Source organism: Cynara cardunculus, assembly GCF_001531365.2.
Source record: "Cynara cardunculus var. scolymus isolate 2C chromosome LG 10, CcrdV1, whole genome shotgun sequence".
Lineage (NCBI taxonomy): Eukaryota > Viridiplantae > Streptophyta > Magnoliopsida > Asterales > Asteraceae > Cynara > Cynara cardunculus.
In genome coordinates this window covers 13,100,496-13,123,273 of record NC_037537.1, presented here as the reverse complement: position 1 = coordinate 13,123,273, position 22,778 = coordinate 13,100,496, and the positions used below count along the sequence as shown (strand labels likewise).

Here is a 22,778-nt window from a genome sequence, read left to right as displayed (position 1 = left end):
AATTCTCTAGATGCTCTCATATTTTTCTCTATCTGAAACACTCTATTTATAGGCAGTAACCCACGAAACCTGGATAAGATTGACGCTATCCAGAATAGGAATAGCCTTATCCAGAATAAGGAATCTAAAGGTAGTCGTCTAAAAGATAACAGAGGATGGCACAGTCAGAGTCTCTCTTGTTAAAAACAACAGAGGCTCTGTTAGCATCACCAGAGGCTCTGTGAGCACTCACAGAAGCTCTGGTCTTCACAGAGGGGCTCTGGTCTAAGGGACTTGGAGTTCAAGAACTCTGGTCCTTACAGAGCCTTGCAGAGGCTCTGGTCTCAATAGAAGCTTTATAGTCTCTGAAAGAAGCTCTGGTCTTTCGTGACTCTTTAGCACAGAGGCTGATCTTCTAGACTTTAGACGTTTTGGCGTAGAAACTTCTTCATTTCATCTTCTAGGCCCCGATTGCTTAATAAAACTTTTTCAAGGTTATCATTAGCTTCAGAATAAAGCTAACAGTTTCCATCTTGCATTCTAATTTTGGTATAGGGACCAAATCCATTATGAACAAAGTTTATGGATTAAGAATTATGATTATAATATTTATAAGAGTGTTCTCGGCCACAACAAACACATTGCACTGAGAGGACTTTTGGAATAGGTGTAGTAGCAGTTAGCTGCACTCCTTGGCCAAAAGTAAGGTTTTTAAGCATAGTGGCCATGGAAGTGAGCTGTGCTGTTAATGCAGTGTATGCATCTAAATCATGATTTCCAGCAGTCTTCTTTTGTGGTTGAGCACGTGGATAAGCCCAATGTCCATTATTTGCTGAAATGTTTACAAGGATCTCATACCTTTCATTGTAGGTACTAGCTGTAAAGGCTCCTCCTGTAGTCACATCGAGCATCTGTTTAGTCATGAAACTTAACCCACTGTAGAATGTTTGGAGTTGAATACAGTACGAAATGCCATGGTGTGGGCATTTTCTTAACAGCTCTTTAAACCTTTCCCATGCATCAAGAACAGCTTCATCGTCCATTTGTTTAAAAAGACAGATTTCGTTTATGGACTTAGCGTTTTTAGTGGGTGGAAAATATTTTCGCAAATTTTTTCAGCCATATTACTCCAAAAAGGAACAGAACCCGGCGGTAATGAATTAAACCATGCCTTTGCCTGATCCTGTCAAGAAAATGGGAATAAAGTAAGTCTTAAAGCGTCGTTAGACACTCCTCAGTGATTTCCATGAAAGACTTTAGATGTGAGTGAGGGTCTTCCAATGGTAATCCAACAAATTGTCCAATTGTTTGCAACATATGGAACATGATCAGTTTTAGTTCGAAATGGAGGGCTATCATTTGTGGCCTAACTATCTCGGAGTTTGATTGCTCAAAATCAGGGATAACATAGTCCATGATTCTTCCACTTTTAGAGTTTGCTAGATTGATTATATTTGGACTTTGCGCTCTTGGTTGATCATTATTTTCCGTTTCCGTGTCATCATTACCCAAATTATTATCATTATAAGGGTGTCCTTGTGAAAAGTTCTAAAACGGTGGTATTGGTGCAAAAATAGACAATTGAGTTTCCAAATGCGGCACATCTCGAATGATTGGGGGAAGTAATGCCATGTTGGGAGGAAGTAGAGCAAAAAATGCTCTTTGTTCCCTCCTTCTTTGGATGAATGTTCTCTTGATATCGGGAATAAACTCGGGAAACTCCCCGCAGTGTATCTGTGGCATACACCACTTTCAAAATGATTCAAACGGTACTAGAAAAATCAAAATTTTCACTTTACTCTTAAAAAGAACTTTAAGCTTGCCAATTCCCGACAGCGGCACCAAATACTTGGTAGGTTATTTTTCACACCCTTAGACTTATAAAAGGAACCACAAAGCAAGTATACAATATGGTCTAACGTCGTCTTTTCCATGTAATAAATTGTTAAAAACCGAATATCGTCCACGAAGATTGTAGCAAAGACTTAATAAGAGTCCAATTAAAGAGAGGATTTCAGATGATAAAATTAAAGACTTCAATTTGATTCTGAGTTAACACTGATAAAATAATAGAATATTAAATGGTAGCATGGGTGTAAGACTTATGGTGAAATTCAACCACAAATTCTAGCAGACAATGCTATAGAAATGCTACAACATACAGTTAGCCAAAACTAGTTCCACCATCTATTTTGAAGGTATTCCTCTCGGACTTCACCTTTGCACTATATTATAGCTTTCAACCCACATCTCTATGTTGTATCCGGACCAGGGATAGTGACAAAATATTGTCTTCAAAATATATGGATAAACAAATCTCTTTGTTAAAAATCGCTCTCTCGAGCCGATTCCCATATCATTCAAGTTGGTGTGTGTTCTAGATAGTTCATCTCTGAATCTATGCACTTTGACACTTTTAAAGAGTGACCAACCTGTCAGGAGTTAATTTTAAAAGACATAAATGATAAGTCTCCTTGTCGGTAACTTTCTCAAGTCTACATCTCATATCATTCAAGTTGACGTGCATTCAATGACTTATCTCTAAGACCATGACACTTTAAGACTTTCAAAGTGATCAACTCGTCAAGAAGTGTACTTGGTTTTATAAAACTTGAATGAAATAATGGAACATTGTTATTCTAAAACAACGTCCACTTTCATTCGGTTTAACATTTCACCCTTTGTCTTACACCCAAGCTAATTAAATTAGCTACTTATTACGGAAAATAAATGACATGAAATATAAAGAACATAAAGTAAAGACATAAATATAAATGACGGAAAGTAAATGACAGAAAGTAAATGACTAAATATAAAGAGTGGCAAATAAATGACAAGAAAAGTAAATAAAGTAAGAACAATGGTGCAACAACTCATAATGAAGAACACTATTTAAAGAAAATTAAAAAACTAACTTGCATAAATATAAGAACTTCATATCTGATTCTTCAGTGATTTTTGGGATGGATTTATGAGCTACCATGGGGTCCTATTTATACAAAAGAGTCAAGCAAGAAGACAAAAGCCTTGGAAAAGCCATGGTTTCAAAAAGGGAGACAAAAGGTGAAAAGAGAAAAAGGTAGCATCACATCAAAACAAAAGTAACCTCCAAAAATCCTTCATCCCAACTGTAGAGGTTCTTATCCAACAGATCAACAAAAAATTGTCTTACTCCTTAAACGACAACTGAATCCTTAAGCTCTTCCCAAAAAGCCGCTTTATGGCAATTCAATGCTGCTGGAATGCTACAACATAGAACATAGTGTTTCCAAGTTAAGATCACTTCTACTTAAATGGTGCAATGGCAGGTTAATTACTCAATTTAGCTCCAAGTATAAACAAATGGAAAATAAAGTAATAAAAATGACTCAAGCTTCGGATAAAAGAAAATAAACTACCTAATAAGCAAAGAAATGGATACTTTATGCATTGAATAATCAATACATATCATATCTTCAGTGTATGCTGAATCTTGAGTAGATTTCACACATTTGTCGACATGCTTGTTATCACTGAATCCGCATCAGATCATTAACTTCTTGTCTCTGTCTTCAGTTTTATCTTCGATATCACTGGAGGTTTTTGTGGTGTGAGTTTTGACTTTTTTGAAGAATACTTGTCTCTTGAGAGATACAATACTTGTTCAACGATCACTGAATAGACTCAGCGATGATCGCTAAAGCTGACTAAAGAGAAAATATTTTTCATAAGATGAAAAGGATCATCATCAAATTATTAAGAGAGATGATCAACATCCATATTAGCCTACTTTAAAGAGTAAAACCAGGTATATCATTATCTCTAGCTCCAAAAACAAAGAAATAGAAAATAATGAAGTAAAATGACTCAAGGTTGGGATTTAAAAATGGAAAATAACCTATCTAAATAAGAAGAAAAGAGTGTTTTAACACAAAATAATTAGTGCATTTCAGCCATACTCTAACAAGAAGTTGTACAACATTCTCTCCACTGGTAATCTTTTCCCAAAACACTTAATCACATTGGGACAGTAACAAATATTACCATATCCTATTTCTCCTTAAGAATTGAACATGAAGCAAAGATGTCTGTTGATTTCATAGCGATAATTGGAGCATAAAAGACGTATTTAGATTCGGGTTTCTTTGAATTCCCAAGAAAAACACACTTGAAAATTCCTTTACCTATTATTACACCTCTGAACCAAGCAACTCCATCCTCATACCCTTTTTGCCCAACCTTCCCTACTTATAAATGTTCTCTCCACCAAGCACAATTTTTTCTATTCTTCTTCGCTTACTTGGCAAGAAAATGGGTGATGTTTTTTTTAATAAATGATATGGGTGAAGCAGAGACCACGATTTCAACATCGTTAACAATCCTCCGGTTAGGATCATGAGGGAGAAGAAAGTCTCCAAAAAAACATATGTTATTGGCGTTGGTGGTGGTGGAGAGGAGAGGACAAAAATGAGGGGAAGGGGGTGTCGACATCAAAGAAAAGAGGTATTGGAGAAGATAATTGGAGATAGGGGCTTTCCCCGTCTCTCTCTCTCTCTCTCCCCAACATCCTGATAATTTTCATAAGACATTCTTGTAAGCCAAACATTGTTTAGGTTGGGTTCTAGATTTGATAATGACAACACTAATGATTTAGGTTGCCTAGAATGGGGAAGAACAAGATGCAGGTTGCAAGGAGTGGTTGGATGCAAGAGGGAGGAGGGGTACCAAGAGAGAGGGTTTTAATTATTAAAGTATATCAATTTTTAAATTTTAAAAAGAAAATAATAGAATAATGAAAAATACCACAATGCCTCTCACTTTACTGATGGAAGTTGACATCCATTAGTTGGAGGGATCAAATCTAGGCGAAATCATAAACCACGATAACAAAATTGGAATAAACAAATTGTAGAGATGAAAACAAAATAAATTGACAAACCATGGACCAAGAATTAGTTTAATTTGTTGTTCATCATCTCTCTCATTTAGTTGATGATGATCCCTTTTATCTATCAATATATATTGTTTCTATCATCCAGTTTCAGCGATCTTCACTGAGTCTGTTCAGTGATCGCTGATCGTGTATTGTAAATCATTCAGAGACTGTTATACTTCAAGAAGACAAAACTCACACCACAGATCCTTCAGCAATGTTGAAGACAGAAGTTGAAGATTAGAGACCAACAAGTTCATGATCTGAAGCGGTATTCAGTGATTACAAGTTCGTGTCCATATGTGTTAAATCTACACAAAATTCAGCGAACACTAAAGAGACTTTCAGCGTCATCCCAGTATTCAGCGATCAAATGAATCTTGACGAGCAATATTGTTTTTGTCCTGTCCTCCCACACACAAAGGACGAACCCATACCTTTCTAAGTATAGTATAGTACGGATCCACTCCTTGACTCTAAACGTGCTTACCTACTTTATGAAAGAAAACTGTTCACATATGGCCAAAAGCCTGCCAAATCTGAATAAAGGACAAGTTTTCCTCCTAAAGTTTGACACGTGCTTTGTACCTTCTGAAATACATTTAATGCAATGGATATAAATAATTGAGTGATTCTTCTCTCAATTATCACCTTCCTCACTAAGAACTTACCCAAGAAGTTACTTTTCTCACTACTTTCTATCTGAGACAAAGACCTACTTTAACAAGTAAAGATCACATTCATTTTTACTTTATTTCTTGTAGTAATATTTTCTCTTGGCTCTTTGTAATCTTGTGTGTATCTTGGATTGTTTGAATAGGTTCTTTACCTTATCTTTTTGCAAACAATCTGTAAAATTTGTATTGATCTTATTTATCAATATATAATTTTTAAAAGTGAGTTTTTGTGTTCGTATTCACCCCCCTTTACAAACTGATTACCTATTAACTCTGGTAGATCCAGCTGGGACCAACAGGTGGTATCAGAGTAGTGTTTGCTTTCTGTTTTGTATTGTTATTTTATTGGTGTTTTATTATATTTTCTTCTTTAGATAATTTATATCTTTGAAAATGGGTTTGCAAAACACTAGCACCAACTCTCACGATAATGACTCTCTTGCCAAACCTCTCCGTTTCATCAGAGATAACTTTAGTCTCTGAAAGAACCGGATGTCTCTATTCTTGGAAGGTGTAGATCTTGAGATCCCATACTATATTGAGATGGACCTTATGTTCCATTCACAATCTCTCAAATAGTTCCTGCAAGTGCTACAACTGCTGCGATTCCTGAACGGTAGATTCTAAAGCTTCCTCATCAATGGAGTGATGAAGGCAAGAAAAAGATGGCTTTTGACACTCGTGTTAGGTCAATAATAGCCATTACTCTTCCTAATGAGGTTTATCACTCCGTGATGAAGCTTAAAATCTCGAAATCCATGTGGGACACTTTATGTGTTCAATATGAAGGTACTTCAGAAGTACAAGAATCGAGGAAGATAAATTTAGTAAGACAATATGAAAGTTTCCTTTATGGAAAATCTGATTCATTGTCTGAAGTACATCAATGCTTTAATTGTCTTCTTATCGATTTGAGGACAGTTGGAAGAGAATATTCCAACTCAGAGACGCTGAAAAAGTTCCTAGAATGTTTGCCAATATCAGAGGATCAATATACCATGTTTCTCAAGATGTCCAAGGACATGTCCTCCTTCTCGCTCAGTTCTCTTTATGAGATATTTCTTAATCATGGGCAATCTTGTTAGCTGAAGAAGAATCTTCTTAAAGATTCTAGGGAAATGAAAAGATCTCCATTAAATCCTTCTAACTTTGAGGGCTTGTCAGACGTTGATCTTTCAGAGTTTGATGAGTCATTGGCACTTCTAACTAACTTCTTCAGGAGGTTCACCAGAAAAGTAATTATCGTAGATCTCCTTCACTAACCTTATCTGAAAAGCCAAAGTCAAACTTCATGGACAACGCTTCAGCGGCTACAACTGTGAACACAAAGGTCTCTTTGCTAGTGAATGTAGGTCAAAGAAAACACAAAGTCAAACCCCGTCCTCTTTCAGATCTAAAGATGATAAATACCTGAAGCTGAAGGAGAAGTACAAGAAGATGAAGAATCTTCAGCGTAAAGGCTAAGGTCTTGTCATTGAAGAGTATTACTGGGCTGATTCTTCTGAAGAATCATCATCTAACGAGGAAGACACAGCCTACCTCTATCTAATGGCCAAAGATGTGAAAGATGGACCATCAGAGACATCATTTTCCAATGATCCCTTGTCATCAACCCTTACTCAGTTGAAAAGCTTAATTTTGATCTTCAAGAACAATTAGAGAAATACCATTCAAAGATCAAAGAGCTGACCAAGATTAAGAAAAATCTTAGGAATCACGTCATTGTAAACCAAACCATAAGCATCAAACATGAGCTGTCTATCGTTAAGCGTGAGCAAGCTATTGCTGAACTCAAGGCTGAGAAGGCTACCATTGAAGGGTGGTGCAAAGCCTCTATCAAGGCCTCTAAGATCATCAATGCTCAGATTGCTACCAAGATAAATAGTGGTCTAAGATTTTCTTATGATCAGGAATACTCTTCCACTTTGACTCATCTCGAAGGAACTCCTCGAGTTTAGGATACAAAGACAAAGGACGTCAAAGGCATTTGGTATCTTGATAGTGGATGTTTAAGACATATGACTGGAGACAAGTCCCTGCTCACTGACTACAAGAATGAAATAGGCCCTTCCGTGACCTTTGGAGGAAACGAAAAAGGATATACCAAGGGATTTGGTATATTAACCAACGGTGCAACCATTTTCAGACGTGTTGCATATGTTGAAGGACCGAAGCATAATCTTCTTAGCATTACTTAGCTGTGTGAAAAATATTTCACAGTGAAATTTCTTAAGAACTCATGTTATGTCTATGACAAAGATGACAATCTTGCTCTTACAGGTTCTTTTCTAGAGAACGTGTAGTCATCAAAATATATTCTCCCTTCATTGAGAATAGTTGTTTTCTCTCTAAAACCTCTTCAGATATCAACTGGCTATGGCACAAACGGCTCTCTCATCTCAATTTTAAGATGCTGAATGAGCTATCACGAAAGGATCTTGTCACTGCTTTCCTCAGCACTCCTTTGCAAAAGAATCTCTTTGCTCAACATACGAAAAGGAAAAGCAAACAAAGGCTACATTCAAATCTAAGCATGCCTCTTCATTGACTTCTCATCTTCAGCTATTGCACATGGATTTATTTGGTCTAGTCAACATGCAATCTATACCTGGAAAGAAATATAAAATTTTCATTGTTGATGAGTATTTCAGGTACACTTGGATCTTCTTTCTCAGTTGTAAGAATGACACACCTGAAGAAATCATTTCATTTGTGAAACGCATAGAAGTACTGAACAACATCAAAGTACGGTATATCAGGAGTGATCATGACACTTAATTAAAAAACAGTACCATCAATGACTTCTTTTTTAACAAGGGAATCACACACAACTTCTTACCTGTGAGAACTCCACCACAGAACAAGGTTGCTGAAAGAAGAAATCAAACAATCATTAAGGCTGCTCAGCTAATATCGTCTTCCTACTCAATTCTAGGTTGAAGCTATCAGCACTGCTTGTTTTACTTAGAATTGATCACTGATCTTCAAGAGAATCAAGAAGACAGCTTATGAACTCTTCCATAGCAAAAAGCCCTCTCTATTCTGAACAACAGAGACCAACTTGGAAAGTTTGATCCTAAAGCCGATGAAGGAATCTCTCTTGGATGTTCTTTAGTGTCTAAAGCCTTTAGAGTATTCAACAAAAGACGACAGATAATAGATGAAATTATTCATGTCACCTTTGATGAGTCTCAATCAGCTAACTCTAAACCCATCTCTGAAGACGATGAAGAGTTAGATAACTGGATGATATCTCACTATGGAAAACTTGAAGCTTCCTTCAATAATTAACCGAACGCTGACTCTCCAGAAGCTGACGATGATCCATGTATCATTCCAAATGTGACTAGTAACGAAGCTGAATCCTCTTCAGGGATTGCTGCCATTCCCATTGGTCACTTGCCCCCTTCTACTTCAAACACTGACCCTTTAGTTGTTGAAAATCCTTTAGTTACTGAACCTCTATCAGTTGCTAAATCATTCTCTGAGGCTCTTTAAGCAATCCAACAATTGCTAAAGAATCTGTTGCCAATCATCTTCTATGCCTGAGCTCCATATCTCAGAAGATCATCTTCAACCAACTCAGCGATGGATGAAAGACCATCTAATCCACCAAATTCTTGGTGATCCAAGTGTAGGTCATACACAATGTGGTCTAGGTAATATCTCTCTCTTTGTCAACTTCCTTTCTTTAGTAGAGCCAAGAAAATCAATAGGGTTATCACTGACCCAAGCTGGGTCATTGCTATACAAGAAGAACTCATTGAGTTTGATAGATACCTTGTCCCACGTCCACCTGACAAACTATAATAGGCACCAAGTGGGTTTATCGTAATAAGTTGGATGAACAAGGAATTGCAATCCGAAACAAGGCTCGTCTTGTTGCTCAGGGATACAGGCAAGAAGAAGGAATTGTTTATGATGAAACCTTCGTACCAGTGTCTAGACTCGAAACTATTTGACTCTTTTTAGCCTATGTTGGCATAGAAACTTCAAAGTCTTTCAAACGGATGTAAAGAGTGCTTTTCTGAATAGAAAACTTCAGGAAGAAGTTTATATTGAACAGCGTACAAGGTTTCTTGACCCCAAATATCCAAATCATGTCTATAGATCGGATAAAGCTCTTGTTGGGTTTAAGTTTGTGTTTAATTATTGTATTAAAGTGTTTCTCCTTTGTTAATTTTGTCTTAGTAGTTGTAGATATAAATAGATTTCTTAATTGTAATTAGTGTAAGAGTTTTCATCGTAATCATTTCTTGAAGATTAATACAGTTTACATTTGGCCAAAATTCCCTCTAAATGTTCATTCTTTCTACCTTTGGTATTTTGCTAATCTGATCAGAGAATCTGGGAATTACAACTGGTATCATGCAGACAGCAGCAATTTAGATTGAATTTGCCCAGAAACTGGAAATTAAGACTAGAAAATCAGACTGTTCTTAGTGTTCTTGAGTGTTCTTGAACATCATCTTCATCTTTCTACTGATTTCATCGAATAGTTGTTGTTTGATCATTGTAATACATTGAATTGTGTGCAAATTCAAGATTGAAAATGTTCTGTTTAAACAATTTTCATAATTGAATCATTTCCTTGATTCAATTTTGGCTGTGATTTTCATATCTTGAGACTGTTCTTCATCTTCTTATCAATTTGAGTAATTTTGATTGATCTTTAGGTGAATTAATTCCTAAATTTGTGTTTGTGATTGAATTCGAGCAATTCTGTGTAACTTTCATTTGGTTAGATTCAATTTTGTGCAAATTTGATTGATTTTTGGATTGTCTTGGAAGAGTTCTTGCTCATCGCTCATTGAATTTTTTCATCAAGCGATAAGAGATACTCATCGGACGTTGAATCTGTGAATTCATAGATTTGATAGTGTTGTCCGATTTGTTTGAGTTGTCTAATTAGTTGATTTCTTCACTCAATTCTTATTGTGACTTGTATTTTTGATCGAATAGATTTGTATCCGGTTAAAGTTGTGTGTGAATTATGTGTTAAGTTTGCTATCCGATGAACTTGTTGTCCGGATATCTTGGTATTCGGTGAGAACTTCTTTCGGATAAGTGTTTTGTTGGTTAATACTTTTGTACAATCTTTGTGTCCAGATAAGTGTTTTTGTTGTTTGATAAATTCAATCTTTGTAACTTTGTGTCTAGATAACACTGTGTCCGGAAAACATTGTGTCCGATAGTCTCTATCCGGATAAGGTTTGAAATTTTTGAAGAAGTGTCCGTATAAGTCCTGTTAATTTTTTTATATAGAAATGTCCAATTTCATTGGGTTGAATTTGTGATTAATTGTCAAAGTCTAAATTTTGAATCTAAATTTTGAACTGTAGAGATCTAAATTCTTTTAAATCAGATAAAATGACATCCAGAAAAGCGATGGCCATAGGAACTAATACAAAACCACCAGTTCTGTTTAGAGGCAATTATAATCAATGGAAAAGACAGATTCCTAAACTTCGTTGAAAGGCAAAAAGATGGGGAACTGATCATGGAATCTTTAATGGAGGGTCCATCTATATTTGGGAACATATTGAGATCATATATCATTTTATCGAAGATCATGTTATGAATGGTAATATTGAACTTCATTTCATACCAACTCGCTGATCTTTTCATAAAGCCTCTTGATGAGATAATATTTAACATCTTAATCAGCGAACTTGGAATGTTGAACGCTGAGGATTAATTTTTTCATCTCTAAACAATACTCAATGATACATAAGTGAAATGATTCAGTGTTGTTACTCTATCACTGAACTCTTAAGTAAATATATCTTTCTATCTAAGGTATGTATACTTATCTTCTTTTCTAAACTTAAAACTATCACTGAAACTTTCTTTATTCAGTGATCAAAATGTTTAAAAGAACTGTTTCAGTGTTTCTTTCTATCACTGAACCTTTTAAGTAAGTATATCTCTAAGGTATATCTACTTGTCTTTTCTTAAAACAAAACCATCACTGAATATTTTCTTACTCAATGATTAAAATGTTTTAAAAGTGAAATAATTCAGTGATTCTCTCTCTATCATTGAATCTTTTGAAATTATATCTTACTTGTAAGATATATTCTTTCTTAAAACCATCACTGAACCTTTCTTATTTAGTGATTCCTTGTTTTAAAAGACTAAAATCTTCGCTGTATAATTCTCATATCCAGTGATTGTTAGACCCCATAATTCTTATTTGTAAAAGTAATGAAAAACAATAAGTGTGAAAGAGCAGAAGGCCGATGGAAGACTTTCAGGCAAAACGACTAAGTGTCCAACCAGAAAGCCGATGAACGTTTAGAGATGTGATGAACTGCGCATCTTCATAACCCCTCTGGTTACAAACACCTGGAGTCTTCCACAACAGTTCAACCAGAGGTACCCGATGAAGAAGACATCAAAACATGGTTGAACAAAGCCCCATAGAAGACAGCTGGACTCTACAAAGATTTACTTTGCTTTATTTACTTTTTATGTCTAGATAATCTTTCCTTTACCTAAAAGATTTGCTAAATATCCTCCATACATAGCAATCTCCTTATTTAGCTTTCTAGTATAAATAGGCATTAGGTCTCTTGTAATCAATTATGCTTTTCACATAATCATTTGGAATAAAGTGAATCATTCGACACTCAGTATATTCTTGAATATTCAACTAGTGTTCTTGAGTGTTCTCCATTTTATTCATCCACACGACATATTTAGGTTATTCATTACTTAAGTAATAGTGTTATTGAGAGATCTGGGATCAACAGTGATCAATTAAAAGAAAATAAAAATGAACGGTCATATTTTTTATGACATCATTAATCTTTTTATCTAAATGGATGTCGATACGCGCGCGTCCTTCTAACACACACGACCCATTTGTATTTTATCCAATCACAGGATGAGGATGTGCAAAGCCTTTCATCATTTGCACATATTTTCAAGAGTCGTTTTTTCCTCTCTCCTCTCTCTCTCTCATCATACCTATAAATACATGAGATACCGTCTCATATTTCTCTTTACGCTTACAAAAAATTCTCAAGACCTTTGCTCTCAAAGATTTTCTATAAGCAAGAACTATGAAGAACACTAAAACATTCAACCGTTTTCTTCATTCTCTAAACAAAACAGGTTGATATTTCTTTGTATTTGATTGTTCCCCTTCTTCTTCGAAAATATTGGCTACAACTGGCCAATGAAGAAAGACTCCAATGAACCTCTCAAGATAGAGAAGAACCGTATGTCTATGGTGTGCTAATACTTATTTTCGCACTTCATACAGTGCATGGGAGGGAAGACAGGTGGTCAAGACCTGGCCTCTCACATCACCCTCAACATTGGCGTTTCAGTCATCCGACAGCTGAAGGTCAACTACGTTGAGTTGATCTTTGAAGACCTGGTGTTAAACCTGAACAAGCGTCAACGCAAGAAGGTGGTGCCTTACACCAGATTCTTTTGCATGGTGTTCCCAAAGATCTTCGCCCACAACTACACGTCTGAAAGTAACATGCCCATTTGTAGGCTTGGGTCTCGTATTCTAGACAATAAGTCTAATCCTACAGATATTGGCCTCTTTGCTCCTATGCTAAGCATTGCCAACAGCACTCCCACTCTACCTACTTCTCTTCAACAGGTGGTTATGACTGAGGCAAACCTCCCCCAGTCTATCCCGACCACCACCTCCTTATCCTCTAAGAGGACTCCCTCTCAAGTCAATCTTGGTCCTTCACTGAGGGCCAAGAAATCCAAAAAAGGGCAAGCCACATTGCTGACTGTTACCTCTTAACAGGTTTCAGTCATTGAAACAAGCCTTATCCCTAAGGTGCTTGTAATATTTGGTTTCTTTAATTAGTTGATTAGTTAATTTAATAATGAAAAGTTCGGGGTTTGTTATTGGTATTCATGGGTTGAAGAGAAATCGACCTATGATATTTTCTTTATATAATTATGTTCGATTAATGTAATTATATATATATACATATCTATAAGTATATATGATGATGAGTGTGTGTGTATTATTTTATTAGAAACAAGGTGCATGGTAAGCAACTAGAGATCAGCCATGCACTTGCTATTTTTAGCAAGTGCATGCGAAGGAGGAAAAGTTTACTAGTTTTGGGATCAGAAAGTTTTTCATGGAAAGAATCTTGGAAGATGAAGGAGTAGAAGTTGATTTCAAAGCAGAGTTTAAGGCTCAGGTGAGTTTATGTTGTTTCGGGATATTTTATTTTTTTAATACCATTGTATAACTAGACAAATATGATAGTTTATGTGTTTGAAATATATTTAAATTGTATTATTATTATTATTATTATTGTTATTATTATTATTATTATTATTATTATTATTATTATTATTATTATTATTANAAATTTTTTTAAATAGTTTATTGGATATTAACATTGATATATTTTTTTTCAAAATTTTATTATATTTTCAAATTTATTTTATTCAAAAATAAAATCATTATTGCTTTCTTAAAAACACATTAAAATCGTATTATTACATCTATAAAGACACATAATAAATAGAATATTAAAATCGAGATGTGTCTCGCTGCATTGCGCGAGTACTCTTCTAGTCATAAATTAAACTAAACAACAATTATGCCAACCAATTTAAAGTAGCACACAATTGTTCCAAACAAAAGCTAAATTGTTCCAAACAAACAGACGATATTTAATCCTGTGGTGGGGGAAATGCTGAGATTGACTGAATTGTCTGACCAAAGCAGCCATATTTTCAAGTTATTTATCCCGTCTCTCATCCAACACCCGTCGACGCTCCTCCTCCTTCGCCTACCGTCGTTCCTCCTCTGTCCTAAAATACTGATTTTATTCCTGTAAATCTCTAAGTTCAGTCCTTAAGGCTTCAATTTTCTATAAAATAAAGAAAACGTTATAATATTTAATATGAATTATAAACTAAATCGATAAACATCATCAAAAGAAAAGAGACACATACCTGACTTTCTGAAGACGATGGACCACCTTGTGTGTTCCCAGTCAACACCAATTGGGATTCTTGTTGTACCCAAACCTAAATAGACGACATTTATTGCTTCCCCCAACAGCTTGCTCCCACAACTCTGTATCAACTAAAGGATAAGTGGAGGGATCATTTTCATATGTTTGGGTGAGACCCATTGAATAGTCATCCTATATATGATTTAAAAAATATTACAAGTCAATTTTGATAGCATGACAGCTGTAAATGAGACGTTTCTAGATAAAACAATAGTGATACATACAAAATTTGTAGCCAAAACAATCCTAACGTTTTCCCAACAAATGACGACCCAAACTAAATATTGATACATACGAAATTTCTAACTTAAACAATTCTAATGTTTGCCCAACAAATGGCAACCCAAACTATATATATATATATATATACACACACACACACACATATATAGTTACGTACCCAATTATAAACATTAAAATAGATAGATACTTAGCATGACCTGGATACACTTAGAGGTCACGTACCCCCCAAAATCCGTAGATGCGACATCTCCACTCGACCTCTTCTTATGTGTATTATCGAACAATTCCACAATGGTCGGTGGCATGTCGTTTTTTACTTGTGTCTACAAAGGTCAAGTAATACGAACATATTAAAAATCAAGCTACTAAAGTAATGGATTTTAGGTCCTACCAAACGAGTACCATGCTCCAAAAATGGGATCGATCCAACGATGTGTAGCACAACTTGACTATCACGGTTCTCAAGCGGCACACCAGAAACAACCCTCCAATTATCATTGTTCCAACGATTGACCATCTGGCTCCATACATTTGAAGATATCCAGCTGGGGGAAGTTCTTTAACACACTCATATCCCGGTGTGCGTCGATTTTATCGTATTGAGGATACCCATTTCTCTTTGCTTTTTCCGCAGCTTTCTTCCTCACGACACTCAAGTTGTCATTATATGGCTTGACTGATTTTCTTTCGTATGTCTCTAAAATCTAGGCGTCCAAAGCCGAATCCCACATGTAGTAACCCTGTACATAAAAGTTTAGTCAATTCTTAGGTTCAAAATATAGCAAAAGCGTGGAGGTACGGGTCATGAACTTCTTTTCCCGGAGTAGAAGCAATGACGGTATCTGGGGAATAAACTTCCGATGTGGGTTATCAACCTACCTAGTACCGAAATGGGTTCTTTACAAGAAAGAATTACATCAGAAGCGACTCGACAAAGGTCCATTTATATATAATAATTGCATTGTAGCGGGTATAGTTTAGCGGTAAAAGTGCAGGACTTAACCCAACACCTTACGGCACGAGCTGACGACAGCCATGCACCAAAACAATAGCTGAATATATACCACGAACCTCGAACCGCTCCCACATTCGGCGTCTCACGTCCCTTGGGATTTTTTCCCAAGTGATCTATGGGCCGTCAAGTAGCTCTTGGTTGATCTTGGTGATCCGACGGATCACTCTTGTGCCATTAAAACTATATAAATAATGAATTGAATTAGCATCAATACAAAGAATATTAAATTTTATTTAATCAAAAGATATAAATGTATTTACTCGTGGATGCCAATAATCATCCGTTGTTGTGAACCCAAGCAGCGCTACCACAGCCAGACTCTATCTCCTCCGGGTGTGACGAAGCACTACTAGAGGCTTTACCCATACCGCGACTAGATGTACTGCCACTACCTCGACCGGTAATCCAAGTATGAGGCATTGTCAATTTTTCTACAAAGCAACGTTAGAAAACATACAACAATAATTCAAGTATACAATAAAGATTCCACACAATAACAAATTCGAACAATAGTTTACTAAGATTTAAAACATGGAAACAATAAAGATTTAAAACAACTAGACAAAGTTTATTAAGACTAAAATTAACATGAAAATTTAATCATCTAAGGAATTATCAGACAAGTCCAGTTCTTCGTCGTCAGAGTCACTATCCGAGTCTTGTAACTCCTCTTCTTCGTCATTACTCTCATCAACATGCCAGTTGTCGCGACGATCATTGACAACTTTGATGTCGTCTTCCCCTGTGACAAGATGAATGAGTTCTTGCACATCTTCATTTCCCCCAACTTAGGTAATTCTATCATTTTCCTGGAAAAACTGTTCATCGTCCATATTTTCATTCAACGGTAATTCATGGGGTACTCGATACTAAATAAACCCCTCTTGGCTTTGTCTTCACCACATACCACCAATCTTTTAATGAATTCGATGAATATGGTACATTATTATCATTATTATTATTGTTATTGTCATTATTATTATTATTATTATTATTTTATTATTGTTATTGTCATTATTATTCTTATTATTATTATCATCATTATTATTATTATTATTATTATTATTATTATTATTATTATTATTATTATTATTATTATTATTATTATTATTATTATTATTATGTTATATCATCCGTATAAACCTCAAGAACAGATTCACCAGGTAAAGCGATGTCCGGATAAGGCCCATCACCGGACAAAGCATTGTCAGGATGAGGCCCTTCACCGGACAAAGCCATGTCCGGATGAGACCTTTTATATATCAAGCATGTCTGGATGCATGTCTCACCAGCCAAAGTAGTGTCCGGATTGTAACCTCTCCGGTCAAGGTGTTGTCCGGATAAGGTTAAGCTATCCGGTAAATTCTTTCTTGAACATAATGTTATCCGGATTGTTTACGGTCATCCAGAAGTCTCCTCTACCGGGAAATGTTGTCCGGATAGTTCAAAATGTCTGGAAACTCCTCTCCAGCAATAATGCCATCTTGAAAGATCTATAAACTTGCACAGTAATCCTTTGAAGAACGATAGATGGAATGGCGATGTAACCACGATAGATGAAATGACGGTGTAACTGAGATAGATGAAAAGGCTGTGTAACCGCGCTAGATGAAATGGTGGTGTAACCACGATATATGAGTGATGGATTGTTATATTAAGATTCAGGTTCGATAAATATATATTGGATTTTGAAATAAGTCAAGTCTTGTATAAACATACTCACTAGACCTTTTGGTCTAACGCTTAATTATTAGACTAATCTGTTTTGCAGGTCGTCCATCATCCCAGGATAAAGGCAAAGGAAAAATCTAAAGAAGTGTTATTTAGATGAATATGTTGTAATTGATAAAGTTTTTGTTAATTCATATTTTCTCTTGTCCTGAAATCAATGCCTTTTTGGAATGTACTACGACTATTTTGATATGTTTAAGTACTAAAGGTGAAATTATATCGATATCAGCATAGTGGGTTGTTTCAGCTGGTATCAGATCTTTAGTTTAAGGGATCTGAGTATTTTCTTAATACTTAGACTTAAACTAGAGGTGTGGAATATGTGATAATAAGTTTCACTAGAATTATGAATTTGGGAATGTGTTATAGTTGAACATATTATGGGGATAAGTATGATAAAGTTAGATTACATATGATTGATGTAATCGTGAGTTACAAATACTTGTTCTGTGGGTAATCATGTTATCATACTTTGGTATGTGAATAACCGTATATGTATTTATTATTTCAGAAAGGACATTAAAGTGTTGTGATTACTAAGAAAAGATGGTAGATAATCTTAATCTATTTGGAAGGACTTCTACTGGCCATGGAAAAGGAATGATAAACATAGAAGAGGATCCAAAGAATGCTATGACTACTGAAACACAAAGTCGAAGTCAGGGACGAGGAATGGGAAGAAATACTCAACAAGAAACTCTTATGGGACAAGAATTATCAGCACATGAAAGTTCTATGTCAGGCCATGGAAGAGGCAGAGCAAGGGGTAGAGGTCATGCTCATGACCCTAGTTATATTACGCAAGAAATGTTGGCAGCTGAACTAGGAAAGTTTCAGGAAAGTTTGGTAAGTTTGCTGGGACATTCTGCAACGAATAATCTGGAAGGAATAAGGGATCCAAATTATCAGGATGAAGTCGGAGCTAGTACACCGACAACAAATACATCTGTACCGCCTACTTCGTTGTTAGTACAAAAAGGAAGGGATATCAAGATGTTTCTTGCTTGTAAACCTCCTATATAATGGAGAATGTGACCCTGTTAAAGCCATGTGTTGGCTTAAGAAAATTGAATTTAGCCTGCAGACCAGTAAAAGTGCAGAGAAGGATAAAGTAATGTTTGTCGTATCTAGGTTACGGTCGAGTGCATTATATTGGTGGGAAATTTTGTCAAGTTCAGATCCGAATATTCTGAAGACTATGTTGTGGGAGGAGTTTGTGGAAAAATTTAAAATTCAATATTGTCCTGAAGCTGATGTTCAAAAGCTTGAAGACGATTTCATTAGTTTGGAACAAGGTAATATGTTGGTTCGTCAGTATACAGAAGTTTTTATGGAACAGTGTCTATTTGCCGAAACATATATTGCGACTGAAAGCAGTAAAGTTAGAAAATATATTTGGGGTTTGGAGTCTAACCTCCAAAAATACAGAATATCCAGGAACTTAGTTACATTCCAAGCAACAGTTGATGCTGCAAAAATTTTGGAACAAGATATTAACCGTCAACCACAAGAAAGGATTGGGTATAAAATTGGAAAGGGGAAACTATTGCCACTGATTTTCGTAGACCAAGATTTACTGAAAATTTGAATCGACCAATCTCAAGGTTTGCTGATAAAGCATGTGCGCGATGTCAAAAAGTACACCAAGGAAACTGTAGTACAGAGTCACGAGTATGTTATATATGTCAGGAATCAGGTCATGTAGCTCGAGATTGTCGAATGGTGCGAAGATGCTTTACGTGCAATTCCTCCCAACATGTAAAAGCTGATTGTCTGCAAGCTAAGAGACAAGGATCTGGTTTTGTTGGGGGCCGAGGATCTGGGTATTACGGGGCTCGAGGATCTGGTTATGTTCCACCTAGTCGCGAACTAATAATTAAATCGTAATGCTGTGAGTGGTCATGGGGAAATAAGACATGGGGAGACAATGGCTAGAGGACGAGCCTTTCAGATGACGAGGGGAGAGGCAGAAGAACATCCTGAAGTGGTGATAGGTACATTCCTTGTTAATTCAGTATGTGCCAAAGTTTTATTTGATTCTGGTACAAACCATTATTTCGTGTCACCATCGTTTGTTGATTGTGCACACTTAGAATCTAAAGCATTACATGAGGTATTGATAGTAGAAACAACAAACGATAGTGAAGTGTCAGTTAAGGAAATGATTGATAATTGTTCCATAAGCGTAGAAGGGTGTGAGGTGCCCATACAACTATTTCCCATACCTTCAAGAGAGTTTGATATAATCGTGGGCATGGACTGGTTAGTTAAAAATCAAGCTAATATTGTCTGTAATAAAAAAGATGATTCATATAGATTTACCAGGGAAGGGACCAGTTATAATCTATGGTGACCGGCGGGATCATTATTCCAACCTCATCTCTTTTTTAAGGCTCGAAAGTACGTGCAAAAAGGTTGTGTTAGTTTTCTTGCCTATGCAATTGACATGAAGAAAGAAAAGAAAAGATGAAGGATATTCCAGTTGTAAGGGAATTTGCGGAAGTATTTCCAGAAAACTTAATAAGTTTACCTCTTGATTGATCGATAGAGTTTCAGATTGAGTTACTGCTTGGTGCAGCACCAGTTGCGCGTAGACCATACAGGCTAGCTCCGTCTGAATTAAAAGAATTGATTTCACAGCTGAAAGAATTGCTAGATAAAGGTTTTGTTCGACCAAGTACCTCTCTATGGGGTGCGCCAATATTATTTGTGAAGAATAAGGATGGGTCAGTGAGAATGTGCATTGACTACCTGGAATTGAATAAACTAACTATAAAAAATAAATATCCTCTTCCAAGAATTGATGATTTGTTTGATCAATTGGTTGGGGCTACTTATTTTTCAAAGATTTTTTTACGATCCGGTTATCATCAATTAAAGATTTGCGATGAAGATGTGTCAAAAACGACATTCCGTACACGTTATGGACAATATAAATTCTTGGTTATGCCATTTGGACTTACAAATGCACCTGCTGCATTTATGGATACTAGTTGTGTACCCACGCAATGCAGCAGGAGCCATGAATTTTAACGATTTTGAAGTTCCACTGGTTTTATAAGATAAGATTTAACGATGATATATGTTAAACTTGGTCTTTACATATTAATACAATTTGAATAAGTAAGAGTTATGGTTCCAATTACAGACTATCGATAAAAAAAATTGTATGACAGTTTAAAATCCAATATATTTAAAATCCAACATATTTAAACGACTCCACAAAAGTGTTCGATTTACATTAAGAGCAAAGAACCAAGAAACTTGAGTTTTAAGATAAACACTCAAAACCAATAAAGAAAACTACAAATTTGACAGATCATAAGCCATGAAAAGACCAAAAAAGATAGGTTTTAGAATAAAATTTCAACTGTTTACCCTCTTTCTTGTCCAGAAACTCATATTAAGGTTGAATTAATACATGTATATATATATATATATATATATATATATTTCAAAAAAAAAACCAAGAACATATTAATTTAGAACATATTATACAGTGCAATTTGGACAGCCTAACCCCAAAATATATAATATATATATATATATATATAAATAAATAACTATAAAAGTATAAATTGTAAATATTAAAAATATTTTTTCACAGTATATATAACATATAATAATATAATTAAGTAAAAAACTATTCAATATTGGACTCATTTCGAAGGTATTAACGAGACGATTATAATGGTATAACTTGTTAAAATAAAAATGTATTTTCTAAACATGTTTTAATTGATATACGATTATGTATATTAATTTGATAAAGGTTTAAAATGAAACATTTAAAAGTAAAGGACGTAAAGTAAATTAATTAACTAATTATAGGGGTATAAAGTGTAAATTTAATAAATTTAGAAAAATCCGTTGTGAGAGGGTGAGTGTATGTGAGGGGGTGAGTGTATGTGAGGAGAGGAGGGGGTGAAAAAGTGATATAAAGGGTATCTTGGTCATTTAGTATTTTAAGACTTTAAGACTTTTGTTAAATTTGCTTTATAAGATAGTATAGATGATGAATAGGGTATGGCGTCCCTATCTTGATAAATTTGTGACTGACTTCATTGATGATATCCTAATATACTCTCGATCAGAAGAAGAACATGCTAACCATTTACATATACTTTTGGAATTATTGAAACAAGAAAAGTTATATGCTAAAATGTCTAAGTGTGAGTTCTAGCTACAAGAGGTTCAGTTTCTGGGTCATGTTATTTTGGAAATAGGAATCAAGGTAGACCATCTTAAAATAGAAGCCATTGAAAAATGGGAAGCGCAGAAGACCCCAACCGAAATCAGAAGTTTTCTTGGATTGGCAGGGTATTATCGCAAGTTTATACAAGACTTCTCCCGTATAGCTACTCCATTGACCAAGTTAACAAAGAAGAATGTAAAGTACGAATGGGAAGAGGATCAAGCTCAGGCTTTTCAAATATTAAAAGACAAATTATGCAGTGCACCAATTCTATCTTTACCCGATGGAACGGAATATTTTGTGGTTTATAAATGCCTCGAAGATGGTTTTAGGTTGTGTATTGATGGTTTTAGTAGTATCCTACTCATGATATGGAGTTAGGAGCTGTAGTGTTCGCTTTAAAGTTATGGAGGCATTACTTATATGGAACAAAATGTCAGATTTTCACATATCATAAGAGTCTACAACATTTGTTCCATCAAAAAGATTTGAACATGCGCCAAAGAAGATGGTTAGAATTGGTTAGTGATTATGATTGTGAGATATTGTACCATCCGAGAAAGCAAATGTGGTAGTTGATGCTTTAAGCCGTCAAGAGAAAAGCGGTACTATCAAAGCTATAGCCTTAAGAGCTAAGTTACTGCCAAGTATTCAAGAAGAGTTGCAAGAATTTCAATGTGAAGCTATGAAAGATAAGATTAAACAAGAAAGACTTGGTGGAATAGTATCTGAATTTGAAAAGAATGGCAGGGGATTATGGAGTTTTCAAAACAGAACTTGGGTGCCATGTTATGGTAATCTTAGAGAGCATATCTTAAGTGAATCTCACAAATCACGTTTTGCTATCCACCCGGGTACAAACAAAATGTATTGGGATTTGAAACGGTATTATTGGTGGTCGAGCATGAAGAAAGATATAGCCAAACATGTTGAGTAGTATATGGCATGTTTACAGGTGAAGATAGAACATCAATGTCCATATGGTAAGTTGCAGTCTTTAGAAATTTCGATC

General features: G+C 35.4%; 1 non-coding gene across 1 annotated transcript; it reads left to right on the top strand.

Annotated features, from left to right (window-relative positions):
- The first annotated feature begins 948 nt into the window (after nt 1–948).
- Nucleotides 949–1,055, top strand: LOC112520544. The gene has a single exon (XR_003070017.1). It is a non-coding gene; the product is annotated as a small nucleolar RNA R71 (small nucleolar RNA).
- The last annotated feature ends 21,723 nt before the right edge of the window (nt 1,056–22,778 follow it).